Source organism: Bactrocera neohumeralis, chromosome 2 (genome assembly GCF_024586455.1).
Source record: "Bactrocera neohumeralis isolate Rockhampton chromosome 2, APGP_CSIRO_Bneo_wtdbg2-racon-allhic-juicebox.fasta_v2, whole genome shotgun sequence".
NCBI classification, from domain to species: Eukaryota; Metazoa; Arthropoda; class Insecta; order Diptera; family Tephritidae; genus Bactrocera; species Bactrocera neohumeralis.
The window spans coordinates 85197599-85213338 of NC_065919.1; the positions used below are offsets into that span (position 1 = coordinate 85197599).

Genomic DNA, 15740 nt, shown 5'->3' on the forward strand with positions numbered 1-15740 from the left:
GTTTTTATGGACAAAGCAATAATAATATGGAGCCAGGAATGTTGAAACTTTATGGCAACTCGAGGAACCCTTGATATATTAAATTAGAGAAAGTTGCAGTTCTAAGACAAATTTTATTAATATAAGCCAACTTCGTTAAGAACTAAGGAATTAACGAAATATCTTAATAAAATATAAGAATACTCTAAACTTGTAAGTATTTAAAAAATTTCATAATTTTGGATATTTTTGCCGAAATTTCGGGTAATACTAACTTATACGAATTTTTTGTTGAGGAAAATTGGAAAGAAAAGCTAGGAAAGAGAGCTCCTAAGACAGTTTTTATAAACACTTATGGCAAAAGTAATAAAAAAAAATCTGGCAGGAATGTTGTTGGCAACTTGAGGCCTCAAACTTCATACCGAGGATTCTTGAAATATTTTTAAACCCAAAATGGGTATTCTGTCGAAGAAATTTGAAAAATATCTATTAAAGTAGTGACACCTTACAATATTTCAACTCAATAAAGCGATTTTGGAGTTGAAACACTGAGCAATTATATGCTCAAGAAGTATTTAAATGAAATAATTTAAGGAATGCATTGCTCTATATTTTTATTAGTGAACAAAACTTATTAAGAATAAAGTCTTGCTCATTATCAGTTGAATATTTTTGAATATTCAAATATAACAAAGTATGATTTAAATATCTTTGAATTTAATAAATTTCTAAGTGATTGCTAAATAATACTGAAGAAAAAACTATTTAAGAAGAGAAATTGAGTGTAAATGCATTCGAAATATAACTACGAAAAAAATATTTATTCACGAGAATATTTGAAAATATTTCGAAAATTTTGTGGTTTCTTTTTGTCAATTGTAATACAATATTTTATTAAAAAATTCTATCTAATTCAAAGCTTTTTCACAAAAACATTTTCACAGCAAAGCAATTAGAGATTTTTCGTAAAAAATTTAATATTCTCTGCAGAAAAAATAAATAAAATTTAAAGTTGCTACAAACAAATATTCAACAAAGTAATATAATAGAATAATACTTTTTTTTAAAGAGTTTAAAGAAATTAAATAACGGGAAATTAAGGCATACAATATCCTCTTTACTCTTGTAGAACACCCGGAGGTGAGGTGATCTAAAGGCATACAATCTACTACACTTGGCAATGTTATTGGAACTAATAAATATTGGGTTACGCCTTCGCTAGACCGGCATAATTTTTAGTATTTCTTTTTTTATTTCAAATGTTCCAGCAGCAGCTTAAAGAGTTGCTTTGCTTTTGAGCATTTTTCGCTACTCAAATACCTCACGCACTTACACTAAAAAAACCGAAATTATGAAGCGTGTTTTAGCCGCGATTCAGAGCATTTAAATAGATCAGCTGCTATAAATCTTCAATGCCTCAATAATTAGGCGCGTGAACACCGTGATTTAACCAAGGCAAAAAAAAATAGAAAATAATCATAACTATAATACTAAGGTAGACACAAAAGCGGCTGAATGGCCCTCAAAAGCAAACCTTTTAGTACATAAAAAATACTTGTCTTGAAATAATAATCATTGCTGACAGCTTTATTTTTCCAGCTGAGAGCGGCCGAAAGTAACAATAAATATTTTTTTCTATTTTTCCTTTGCTTGCGCTCTTGACTTTCAGTTTTGCTCAGTTAACTATTAAATTGTTTGTTGTTAGCCGCTTGTAGCTTGCCGTTGTGACTTTGCTGCTGCTTTTAGTCGCATTTTAAACGCTTTGTGTCTTTGATTTCTCGCTGGCGGCTACGCTTGGCGCGATTTTCGGTTCGCACGCACAAAATTTGTTAAAATATTTTACCGGTTTTTGCTTACTGCTCGCACACACTCGCACACACCAAAACACACTAACACTGGCAGCTTTTAGTGACTTCTGTTGCCGCGCGCGGCTTTTTTCGCAAAGCGCGAATTTATTTTCGTTTTTACTTAAACAATTTTTTACGCTTCTCTCAAGTGTAGCAGCCGCGACTTTTTTATGCTGATTTTACTTGTCACGCTCTTCTTTTTTATTGCTTTTTTTTTTTTAATTTTTTAGCTTTGAAAAAGTTATTGTTTTCTGTAAGCTGGCTACAATATAGCGCTGCCTGTAGTTGCTCTGCAGCGTTTGTGTGGCGAGAAAGATGTGTCAGAAAACATACAGTAAAGGTGGCAGTAAAGTAATTAAAGGGTATTTGTGTGGCAAGAAAAGTACGAGAAGCAAAGTGAGATTGCTTGATAACCGAAAGCAAGCAGAAATTTGTTGGCAAGCGTGGCTCAAGTTAGCGCGTCAATCTCAGCGCTTACGGAAGCGTTCTGCTATCAGTTAGCTGCTTACACGTGTAGCGCTCATAGATCATTTGTATTCATTTCTCTACTGTAATTATTACATATAGTTTTTTTCTTTTATGGCAAGCCACCGCCTTCAGTCATAGTTCCACCAAGCGCACACATATTTCTAAAGTCATGTGTTATGTGTTCTGTGTGCGCGCTGTAAATGCGTAAGTAATTACGTCGAAATGTTTTGTAGGGGCATTGTGGCAAGCAAGTGCGCTCCAGACGCCCTTGAGTCCACAGCGTTCCCTATTAAGCCAAATCATGCTCGCAGAGCTAATAACGCTGCGCGTTTTCCCTTGGCTTTTTTACTTTGTATTGATAATGACACCACAGTTTTCCCCACTTTTTGTGGTGTTTTCCCAACATTTATTTTGTATGCTGCTCACTAGATTTTCATAATAATTTTTCTTTTATTTTTCATATTTTTTTTAATAATTTTTTTACATATTTTTTTTGTTAACTTTCCGTCCCCTTCGTCTGCAGCGCTTTGTTGCGCGCCTCGTATCATTTATTATTTTTGTGCTCCTTTTGTAATTTACACCCGTCTCGCCGCTAACTGCCTTGCTTGACTTGGCTTGGCTGGCCTGGCCTCTCCTGACTTTGTTAATAACAATATTCGACCACTTTGTGCGTTTTCCCCGCACATCCGCTCTTGAGTGGCCGCGCAATGAAACGTTCATTACTTTTTGCTTTGCCTCTTTCTTTCCACTTTGGCTTAAATACCTGTGCTGTGCCGTGCGGCTGTTGTTGTTTTCACTTGTTGGTTCGCACCGCAATACGTGTAATTCCAAGAATAGCCGCTTGCTTGTGCGCTTCTTTTCCAATTTACTTCTCGTTGCCAACAACTGTTTTTCATTATTCCCTTTTGTAAAGTAACCTTTTTTGCTTTGAGCCGTTGTTGTTTCGCCTTATTTCGCTCCCAAATTGTTGCTCGGCACAATTATTTAATTTTTTTCCTCACACATTTCTGCACTCTTTCGTCGATTTTGTGCTCGAGTTTTTTTTCGTGTTTTCGATTTTTTTTTGTTTTTCATTCAAGCGTTTCTACTTTATTTACGCTCTCGCTGTGCTGTGTGATATTTTTTTTTTTTTTTGATTTTGTAAGGTCTTTCTTTCGACTTCTTAATTTATAATTTCGTCTGTGCGCCGCTCGGCACTCAGCCGCACAGGTTCTTTTCGGGCCGCCTTGCAAGAAAACGTGTTTTCGCCGGCTGCTTGGTCGCTCGCAGGCCTTGCCAAGCGCTGCCAGTGTGCGCGCATGTGTGTGTGTGTGTGTGACCAGTTAGCTGTCTGGCTGACTCGTCATTTCATGCCAAGTCTGTAGGCTACATTTTGCTGGCCACAATGAATATTTTCAGATTTACTTCAACCGCTTTCATACTTCTTTCACATACTAAGCCGCGCTGCGTGTGTGTTGGTGCGTGCGTTTATTATACAACTTCATTCTGTGTCTTAGCCAGTTTGTGTGTGCGGTTAGTGCCGGCTAACCTGTGCCGCCGTTTCTGCTGCTTTTCGCGCTGCTTCATGTTATTGCTCATATTTTTTTGCTTCAACAAACACACACCTTCTTTCAAGTATTTTTTTTAATATTTTACTTCATTTCTTTTTCATTTTGCTTTTTTTTTCGTGCGCTTTTGTGCTTGCCACTACTCTGCTCATGTGTTGTTGCTTAAGCGCGGCTTATAAGCTACACAAGCGCTTGCTTAAAGAATCAATGAACCTTTGTCGCTGCCACTGCTCAACTCACGCGGCTGCCCACATTGCTTCAAGTAGACTTGTGCAATTGTTGTTGGCTTGAAGCCGCCTTTTCTGCGCTTAGCAATTCTTTTCGCACGCTTCCTTGGCAAAAATTAAATTTTACAATATTTTAAATGTTCAAGAAGAGCCAGTTTTTTGAAGTTTTTTTTTTTGCTGAATGTTTACTCGCTCTGCTAGCGGCTGGCATAAAGCGCGTATGCTCCAGCGCTGATCTCGCCTCGAAACATGCTACAAGTGCGAGCATTTAAGTGGCTGCGCTTCGTACTTGAACTTGACTTTAATGTCTTGCTTTTGCGTTAGCGAATAGTTTAAAGTTAGAATAGTGGAAAAATCAGCAATAAAAGGTTAGTAAGTTGGTTAGTGGTTAGTAGGAAAATTAAAGTTAAAGTCGGTACTAAAATATAATTATAGCTCAGCTAAGACGTGAAAATACTCACAGCTTCGTGTCGAACATAGGCTGCGTGGTTTCAAAAAAAAAAAATAATATTTCTAAAAGCAATTAGCACAAATTTCACTTGCAAAAATTGGTAATTTTCACTGCTTCGCACTAAACTCAGAAACACTCGACTATTTTCAAGGAAATCACAAATATTTAAAAAACAAATATTGAAAACTCAAAATGGAAACGAAAACTGCACACCAACTTTTATTGACGATATTTCGGTTTTCTTGACGCTTTCTCACCTAAAGAACTTTTTAAAGCTGTTTATGATTTTTCGATTTTTGGAAATTTTGGATTTTTTATTCAACAACACGTTGCACGCGAAAACCAATTCAAAGTGGACACGTTAAAATTATTTGCAACTCTCGGCTGATAACTGCTATCGTATGATGGTGCACGTCGACGACGTGGTTAGAACTGCACTAGTGAGTGGTAGTAAGTGGTAAGGTTTGCTATCTCGAGTGTCGAGTGTCGAGAGTCCGCGTGTTACGATGCTACGGTGTTGCTACTATTGCGGCCGTGTTCGATTTGAACGCAACTTTGATTTGGATATTGAAATTTTGTGTGCGTTGTGCAGAGTCTTCTGCCTTCTCCGCTGCCCTTTGGTGCTGTCGTCGTCGTCGTAGTTATCGTTGTCGCTGTTGTCGTTGTTGTCGTATTTTGACGTTCGACTGCTGACGCCTGACTGTGACTGTGACTTCGACTTTGGCGCTGACTTCAGCGGCGACTGCGGCGTCGGTATGGAGCGCGGCGCAGTGCTGGAGCGAGACGTTGTTGCGCGCGGCGACGAAGGCGGCAATGTTGTTGATAACACTGAGACACACTGTTGCTGTTGCTGCTGCTCCACTCCACAACCACTCCTGTTGCGTGCTGCTCTTTAGCGCTTGTTGATAGTTTCGCCACTGCTGTTGCTGCTGTTTGGATATTTTAGAATATCGTGTGTTTTTTGTTCGAAGATTTTCCTGCTGCTGTTGTTGGTTTTGTTTTTGTGTTTATTTTATTTTGATTTTTTTTTAGATGCGATACTCGTTATGGTTGTCGTTTGTGATATTATTTTGTTTATTTTTGTTGTTGTTATTTTTGTTATTATTTAATAGAGCGACGGCGGACAGAATTGGAACGGGTTAAAGCAAAGACTGTACGAAGACTGAAGTAAGAACGACTGGCATTCTAAGGTAATATACCAATTTTTGCATTCGGAGTTCGGCTTTTGAATCTGTTGAATTCGTCGCTACGCTCGTGCGCCACACTTTCGTATGTATTCGTTTCATGTGCGCCATCACCACCACCACCACCAGCACCATCAACACCAACAACGACACCACGCAAGTGAGCGCATACAGTCGGGTATTGTGTCATCTGCCTGCCTTGCTTGCTTGCCTATTTGGCGTACTTATTCGACTTTAGCGACTCTCTTCAAGCCAACTTTGCACGTGAGTGTGTGTCTGTGTGTATGTGAGGGTGTGTGTGTGTATGTGTGTGAGTTCTTCATCATCGGCATCCACATGCACGACTTTAAAGTCGAAGGCATCACATCCATGCCTCTGCGTACCCCGTGTATGCTTCTCTAGTCATCGTACGCTTAACATTTGTTCTTGCTTAGTTTCGTTGCTACGCTCGTACACCTTCCTGTGTGTGCGACGACGACGTTGTTGATGACGACGTTTAGTTTCAGCTCGGTTCTGCTCTTCCGTCGTTGCTTTCAAAACATTCTCCTCTACTTCTCCACTTTCGTCGTTGCGCTCATTCGCCTTTTCGGAGCACACCAATTATACTCCTAAAATGTGTGAAGAGCATTTATTGCGGCACTTTTCTCTTATCTTTCTAATTTGTGCTCAGCACTTCAGGTGTGCGAACTGCGATTCCTTTGTTGTTCTCTGCGATTCGCACAGGTTGTTGACTGCGGTCTTACCTGATGATGTGCTCATTATTGTCTTATGCGCTAAACAATAACTTCACACAACGACAGCGGCTTGTTTAGAACTCTGGCGCGTTCTTCCCTACGCCGCTGTGCCTCCGCGTGCCGTTCCGTGACAACAAAGACACAAAAGATGGCACAACTCTTGTCTTTTGTCGGTGAACTGTTTTTGGTTCTAAATCATATTCGCCGTTTTCACGCTCGCAGTAGTCTTCCAATCTGTGTACTCATCCTCAACGATTCATTCCTTGGTTTCACGGCAATTAGTCTGTGTTGTAGACCAGTAGTGCTCTAGGCAGAAGTATCAATTTGTAAATGCATATTTCGCAGACACTTGCTGTGTAAATGATTGCTGCATTTAATTATTTTAAAGAACAAAACATTGAGTTTGAACTTCGAAACAGAAGTTTACTTGCCAGTGCTCTTATACCGTCTACAAAGCCATGTCGTTGTATAAGAGTAGTACAAAAGCGGTAAATTGAGAGTACATTGGACAACTTTCAGTTATTTTATATTTCTATTAGAGAGTTTGTCTTGTCATATTATGTCAATGGGTCTGGTAGGCCGAAAGTGTAAGTTCGAAAGTATTTTACAAACCTTTACTACCACGATATCTAAATTCTGTTTGATTTCCCTTCACTATTCTCAATTAATTCGCAATTTATATCAGCCTAAGTAAAACTCTTTCGCATATCAGACCTGAATCACTCGATAAGGGTTGATTAAATTAGTGCTGAAAATTTTTTCGAATAATATTTGAGTTGGTAAATCTCTAAAAATTAGAACGCAAGTTCTTTTCTTAAGATATGCCAATCCTTGAGTTTTATTTTTGAATTTCATACAAAATAAACACATCATAATGAGTTTCGGGTCGATGTGACCCAAAAGCACTCACTTTGGGTTAACAAAATTTTTTAATTCATAGATTTTTAGATTTTATTTCAAATTATGATGATTTATGACATCGGGTTCATTAAAAATAATAATTTTTTATATACAAAATATCAACGAGTTATGGGATGAAGAAATCTTTAGAAATATTTGGGATTAGAATTAAGCAAGATATATTGGTGTATGCTTCAAGGCGGCGAAAAAATTCTTAGATAGAACGAAGGAGAACTTATTCTTTTTAAATTATTTCTAGAAATTTATTTTACTTTTTTGAAGATTAACGAAAAATTTTCGAATTTTAAAGATAATTATTTCTAACAACTCTTAGTTGGAAAAAGTGGGATTCCAACTTTAACTAGATTTTTAAGCAAAGCTTCGAAATTCATAAACGAAGTTAAGTTTGATTATATTTCCTATAAACAAAAAGGTTGAAGGAGAAAACTTAAGGCCGTTTTCCCCAATGTCTGGTTAGCAGCCATCCATCAGTAAGTTGTGGGTAAAGAAAAGCGTAAGTTGTGGGTAAGGAAAATATTATTTACCGAAAGAGGTAGTAGTCTTGGAAGAAGAAGAAGAAAAGGTTAAGTTAGGGGTAAAGAGATAGTTAAGTTGTGGGTACAGAAAAGGTTATTTACCGAAAGAAGTAGTCTTGGATAGGTTAACCAGATCTTAGCCTACCCGCTGCTAACCAGACACTCAGAAAACAGTGTTTACTATATATAAATATTTTTCTTAAAAATCTAGAGCACAAGACATTCCGAAAATCAAAGAATTCCGAGGCATTTCGGAAGAAATGTTAAATTTTCCATTAGCTGTTGGGCATACAAATTATAAATAATGTTGAAACATCATTTCGAACATCCGGTCTGAAAATTTTTTATACATAATTAATAATTACGATTCACTACTTGAAATTACATTCATAATATGACATTTGTCCAAAATTTTCAGGTTTTGCGCTCAAATATAAACCAGCTTTAACCAATACTAAATTTTTTTTTCATTCTTGTTCCATTTTATTTCGTGTTTCATTCACACCACTGCAAATTTTCGAAAATGTTGTTACGTTATTTTGTATTTTAGTTGACGATATATATTTTGTTCATTTGAAATTGGCTTCAAAATATCAAGCTCCTCATAAACATTCATACCTAGTAACATAATTCAAACTTCACAACACTACAGCGCGCCTGCCAATTCAACAGATAAGATAACAGCGTTGAAATGTAAAGTTAAATAAACAACAATTCGAAAGCAACCTAACTGCCGCTGCTCAAGTCCACCCGCATAACACACAGCTGTTGGTCTTACAGCTGCTCCATTGCCAACGAGAGGGAAAGCATTTGCATTCAACACACAGTAACAGTGGCAACAACACGAACGCTGAATATGGCATAATACTGTTGAATTCATGACAGCGACTATCATTTTACCTACCCCCGGCGCGCCCAACCCCCAATGCACGCGGCCATCCACTTTTCAGTTCGCACGGCCGGTTGGTCCTGAAGTCATCGCATGCGTCATAGCTTCAACAGTGGCACACCGCGTCGCGCCACACCGTTACTCCGCTGTCGCGTTGTTGCTGTGTGGCTGTCGGAAAACCGAGCATTTCCCATTAGACGGCATGTTCGCTTGGCCGTCCGTGCATGGGGGTTGCACCCATTGTAGCGCTGCTAACGATACCAGTACCAGCAGCATAGTTAGCCGGCGCTCGGCTTTCACCTTCGTGCCGCATCGCATTGCATCGCATCGCCTAACAAAAAGGACAAAACGCGCGCATTGTGTGCCAGCCAGCACGCTTGTGCCGCTGCCCACCCGCTTGCCAGCTATTGATGCTTGTCGTTGTCGTTATCGTTGCCGTGCCGTTGCGTTCATTGTTATTGTTGGCGTAATAATATTACTGCCAAATAACCGAGACAGATAGCGCAGATAGCAGGTGCGAGTGAGAGGCATACATACGCAGCTAACTGTTCCACAGCACACACACACGCTCATACAAATGTCAATAGAAGCACATGCGTCAAAGAAAAATCAACGAGAAAATAATTGTTACACCTGCTTGCACATTTCCGACGACAAAACACAAGTACACACACACACCCGAATTCACTCGGTGAGGTCGGCTAACGCAGGGGAAAGCAGCGCAAGCACAGGTGAGTATGCGACCCGCACTCATGCCACCCCGCTGCCAGCTAAGCAAAGCAACATGCTGAACAATCAACACGTAAAGTCTTCGCAGCGCGCCACTCCTCACGAACCCACTGCATATCTGCCGAACGTGTGGCGCTATCAACGACTTACTCCGAATGGTTAGTGCGCAGGCGTAGTAAAAATACGCGCCCCACCAAGAACAGCTGGAGAAATACAAAGCAGTTGGGGTAGATTAACGTTATTTACATTGCCTGCAATGATAGCTATCAGTGGTTGTTTTGCATAAAGCAGCGCAATCAACCGAAGCTTTCACATTTCAGCTATGTTGCGCCGAAGCTTTTAAAGCTGTTTGGTGTGAGTCGGTAGCTTTCTAAGCTCTGCCATACATTATTTTATAAATAACGTTAACATTTTTATTTGAATTTGAATAACAAAGTATGAGGAAAGAATAGTCATGCATATTTTCGATATAATCTTAGCTTCGAATAGTAAAATAATAGTTCAACAATGTTTCTTCAGTATGCGCGTTAAGTAAACAGCACTTTACAGTATACCGTCTGATCAAACTTGACCCGGACTGTTGAAATCGAACAGTTTATAATTCTCTTCTTAGAGTGTTACAACCTGTTTCTATATTCGTAAGAAGTTTGACCTCTATAGTTTACGACAATTTTTGTCATGGAAAAATATTGAACAACGAACTTGCTTGAAATTTTATGTTTCCAGTGGAATTCCGACTACGGAATAATTGAAAATGTTGTAGAAGTATTTTAAGGAATATATTTTATCACGAACACAAGTATTTAACTGGCTTAAAGTATTCAGAAAAGGACCTGAAATCATCGAAAAGTTGTTAAGAAAACTGTTAATTGCTGTAACATCGAAAAATTAAAAGAAAAAGCCCTTGACAATATTTGTACTGGCATCAAGAAGATAGCAGAGAACTTCAACATCTCCTATGAATCTACTTAACACATTATGGTTAATGTTTTGGGTATGAAACATGTCAATGCTAGACCTGACTCGTTTGCAAAAACGACGTCGAGAAGAGGTCGCAAAAAGAGATGTTTGACAACGTAGTTCAGGGCTTTACTTTTATCAAATAAGTTTATGAATAATACCACGAAACTATCCGACAATATAGCGGATGGCGTTGCAAAAAATGAGCCGAAACCGAAAACCCAAAATTCGTTGAAGGCACTCACAGCCGAGATTTCTAACAAGTGTTTGGCAAATTGGGTTACGTAGGTTGCCTTTTAATATTTCGGGATTTGTCAACCCTAATGATGGAATCTCTAAACTCACAACTTTATTGTAAATTTTTCAGTACGAGCGCTTTTTATGTCGTTTACAGTAACTTAAAATATTCATCTCTCCCAAAAAATGGATGCGCGATTTAGATTTTGGACGATGAAACTCCATCAAGGTCAGTGTTTATCGATGGTATATTCAAAGGCGGTTGTAGATCACTCCAAGATGATTTTCGAGAATGTTGTCCAAAATCAGTTGTTGTTCTTGAAACTATTAATACTGATTGTTCTTAAAAGGTTGTGAGATTGAAACAACTATAGGCATTAGTGGGACCAGAATTTAGCATTGGATCCCACACTATTTGTTCCTAGCTCAAAAAAAGATCTATTGGACGAGAGAAATAATAATATAATAAATGAACAGCAGTCGACTGCATGGGTGTTTCCAAACACGCCGAATCCGACAAAAGCGGTTCGCAAACGAAGCCCTTAAAGCAAATGGTAGTCTGTTTTTTTGAACAAACTGGACATGTTGAAACTGTACCACTAGAACAACGCAAAAGAGTAAGCTCTGAGTGGTACGCAACCATCTGTTTGCCAGTGGTGTTTCAAAACAGAAGGAAAACCAACCGTCGGAGAGGAATTATTCTCCAACACTATAACGCGAGCTCTCACATATCAACTGAGATAATTGCATTTTTGGGCACCTAAAAGATTGATTTGACGAGTCATCCACTATATAGTCCTGACTTCCGACCTCCTTTTCTCTACGAGGTCAACGTTTTTCGACACTTGAAGGACACGGTTGATGCGTTCTAAACGCATGTTTTGGAGACACCACAATCAGAGTAGCCAAAGTACTTTGAGAATTGCTTCAAATGAATGCAAAAGTGTATAGATCTTAATGGAGAATATTTTGAAGAACAGTAAAGCAATTTATGTTGATTAATGTTTGCTTTTGTTCTCTAATCCCGACATATTTCAGACAACCTTCTATCATATATGACATTATGCCCTTATCATACTTAACTATCTTTCCTTAATGCTTGCCAAGCCGAAGTTAGTTGCGATTCAATGGATTCGCGTCATGCACTAAGTCAATAAAAATGAGAATACTTTTTCTACTGACGAACCAAATAGAATTGGTCATACACAAATAGTGATAACATATCATAACCGAATTAGAGGTTAGAGAAGATCCTTGTTCTGATGAAAAGACATGCTTTACTACCACGAGAACATTTTTATATCTCATTAATAAATAATTAATATTGGAGAATGCACCTTAGGCCTATTGTGCCAAATTTCTCATTTAATTCATTAACTCAAACTGAGATCTAGAGCCTCCTAGCAAGTACGATCGGCGTTGGAAGCGTCAAAATTGGTCAGATTCTGAAAAAATAGCAACATCTGCAACAATTTTCGATATATTTCTATATATAAATATCAGGTACAATAATATGAACTTTATTTATAGACAGCAACTTGATTTTGACGAAAAAATTTATTTTTAATGAGAGAGAGTTGCCACGTCCATGTATTGCATATCAAACACCTCCACTGCAAGGAGATACTCAAGTATATCATGTTACTAACAGCATCTTTTGGATGTTCTTTTATAGCAATATTTATAATAAAATCACTACACAATTGCTCAAAAGTTTATAGTATGACCCCTTTGTAATACCCGGTTTCAGCATTACGAGTACATAATTTAAATAATGGTCTCGCAGTGTCATAACCAAAGTCCATTAAAAAATAAGCGCGAGCCATACTACACTCAAATCCTCATGTTCAATTTTATTCTAATACCAATTAAAGTTTACAACGCGCATTTCCAATCATTCTTCCTCAGCATGTTTCTGCCATTTTACCTGCGTTTCCAAACATTTGCAACAACTAAGCCAGCCAAACGAAGCAGCGATTTAACTATTAAAAAGGCACCAGCACAAAATACAAATCTCACAAAATAAAAGCTCGGACTTGTGCCCGTGGCTGCGCGTCGCGAATGAAAATGGACGCGAAATAAAGTAAAAAATAAAAAATTAAATAAAATAAAAACTCGTAGAAAAATAACAAATGGTTATATAAATACATGATGCGACTACATGACTAAAGGACTAAGGGGGACGACGACGACAACAGGACACCATACATGATGACTACACGAATAACAAAGCGCCAATGTGTTCGCATTGTAATCAGTGCGACGACAGCACAACAGACTCATCGTGCGCTAAAATGACAACGCATGAAGTCAGCAAAGCGGCATCACTACGCGGGAATTGTGGACGCACCGCGCGCCCTGCCACCTTATAACGATCACAGTGTTCAGCTTGACAAGGCACAGGGCGCGCACTGCATTTACTATGTATGCTGGTTTGTATTGTTGTGCAAGTGGGCGTATGTTGGTGTGCGCGCGGTATCCTTTTTCAATAGGATTACCACAGATTTACATGAGAACGCATCGAAAGTGAATTGCACGAAATGGCATGGATGAAGTGGTATTGCGAAAACGACTGACCCCCAGCAACACATTGCCACAGATAGCCAGCCGGCTCGCGTTGCTCAGCCGTTCGATGCGCTCAATCAGCAAATCGCGTCGCCACCTTCGCCAATGCCCCACCAATATGCGCTGCCTTTTTGCTGTTGTTGCAGCGCAAAGTTTTTATCTCCATTTGAAACATTTTGCGCGCCGTTTTCCCGCTTTCCGGCTCGGAATTTTTTTGCGCAATTCTTTGTACATTTTTTGTGATTTCATTTCACTTTTTTGTGTTTTCGGTGCAATTTTTATTGTAAATTTTTCATTTCCTGGCGCAGGCGGCAAAACGAGCGCGCTTTTGCGTATTTACATTTGTGCGGATTATGGTGATTTCCTGCAGGTGGAAATGCCAACAGCGCGTAATACTATCCGTAGGGTGGGGCATGTATGTGGGCGCGCATGTTATAGCGGGCGCGCGCTGGACTGGAACAAGCGAAGTTGTTATAAAGTTTAATAACTTAATGACATCTAAATTGGAAGCGATGACACTCTCTGGCTTAGCTCTTGTTTTGCGCGCGGATTTTCTTAAATATATTTATTTATTTGTATGCGTGCGTTTTTAAGCCAATTTCCAATGCTGCCACACATTTTTATTTATGAAACAAGTAAAATGCGCCGTCAGCATAAAATGCAATTTAAAATGGCGTCAAATGAATTTAACAGATGATATCGTCAGTAAACTTGCAACGCGTCGCGCTTCACCCAAACCATGTCAGGTGACCTAAAAACCACGTTCAAGCCGTTCCAATAAAAAGACACCCCGCTTACTTATTACCAGCGCCTATGCCCCAACCACCACCACCAATGCGAGCTCGAGCGCCAGCGTCACCCACTTCATTACCATCAACCGTAATAGCAACACCGGCAGCTCCACGCCATCGACGACATCAATGGCATCGTTTCGTACGTACATAAAATTGTTATTGATTCAGCAGCAGTTGTAGTTGCGAGCGATTTATGCGATTTCCGCTTAATTTGTTTGCATAAATGCGAGCAGCAGTTACAACAACGCAGCAGTCACCCCACCGCCACCAACGCACCATCAATGCAACAAACACAAACAACCAGCTCATACACACAACACTCAGTCACCACGCTACTGCTGTTGTTGTTGTTGTACTTTCCTGTTGCTCATAAAATTATTTGCGTACTCATTTCAAGGATATTTATACGTATTTTTATGCAACTAAATAAATAAATAAGTGAAACATAAATACAGTTACATGCAACAACAGCTCACTGACATTTGCCCAGCTCGAGATTCGGGCGGCTTACAGCGACCGGGCTGGCTACAAGGCTTACCTGCAACGAGAGGAGAGAGAAAAGCATATAAAAAGTGGTATTAAAAAGCCGTTCGTCTCGAAGATTTCAAGCGTAAAGCAACAAAAACAATATAAAAAATAAAAATACGAGCGTAAAAGTGAGTGAAATTATTTCGCGGCCAAAAACAGGACCCTCCGATTTTCGGTATGGTGCAATAGTAAAATTTAAATACTTAAGGTTATGGAGGCAGTAATAGACTTTCATGTCACGACCACTTATTGGTAGTCGTTTCGGTTTATAGTGCAATCATTGCTTTCCAATTTTCTTCGAGCTAAACAGTTTTTCTGCCATAAGAAGTGCTATAGAACTTCTGATGCGCTCCATTAGCTGGATAATTTCAGGCTTTGTGCACTTAGAGGGAGGAAAGCTTGGACTAGCATCTAGGAAAGGTGCATAATAATGCTAACTTTTCCATGATTCTCTAAAAATTTGAGAGTGCTTTCAGATAAAATAAGAAAAAACGTTAAGTTTCGCTGCATCGTAACTCGAATACCCTTCACAAGTGCAACTCTTAAAAATAATTATCTTGACTTTGATCAATCAGTTTATAAAGGGTGATGATCCAGGTTCCCTACTTTTTGAATGAAAAAACACAGAAACGTTAATTTCAATGGGCAATGTTTATTATCATTCGAAAGAACATTCTTTAATATATAATCTCTTTCAAATGTTGACCGCCAGTACGTCTCAAATGGTCTATCAGTTGAGTGTAATGTTCGATAACTCGTTCGAAACTTTAGGCTTTACATAACCCCTAAGAAAAAAACTCTAACGGTGTCATATCACACGATTTTGGTTGCCATTCGGTCGGCCTAAAACGTGTAATTATCTGTCCGCCGAAGTGATCTATCAATAAATACATTGATTGATGCGATGCGTCGGATATTCTTGGAACTTTTCAAGAGCCTATAAAGCTAAGTGATGATTTTGTACGCTTTTATAAAATGCGCGTAATCGTTCCATACGTCAGTTCGAGTTGCTGCGAACGGCGCCGAATCGACTTTCCACGGTCTTCGTTTGTCATTCATTATTTGATAATATTCGACCGGATAAACCACGTTCAGCACACAGTGAAGAAAATAAAGCAGCCGTAACTGAGGTCGTGTACAACCGTGGACCGTGGAAAGCCGATTC

General features: G+C 38.9%; 1 protein-coding gene across 11 annotated transcripts in view; it reads right to left on the minus strand.

Annotated features, from left to right (window-relative positions):
• The window catches only part of LOC126751710 (polypyrimidine tract-binding protein 1), a 523263-nt gene that overhangs the window by 239393 nt on the left and 268130 nt on the right, over positions 1 to 15740 (minus strand). Inside the window, exon 1 of one of the 11 annotated variants that reach the window (XM_050462193.1) lies at positions 4777 to 5668. The exons of the other annotated variants lie outside the window; for them this stretch is intronic. The gene's annotated coding sequence lies outside the window, so the exon portion shown is untranslated. Of the gene's footprint in view, positions 1 to 4776; positions 5669 to 15740 lie in introns of those variants that run through there. 11 annotated transcript variants of the gene reach the window in all.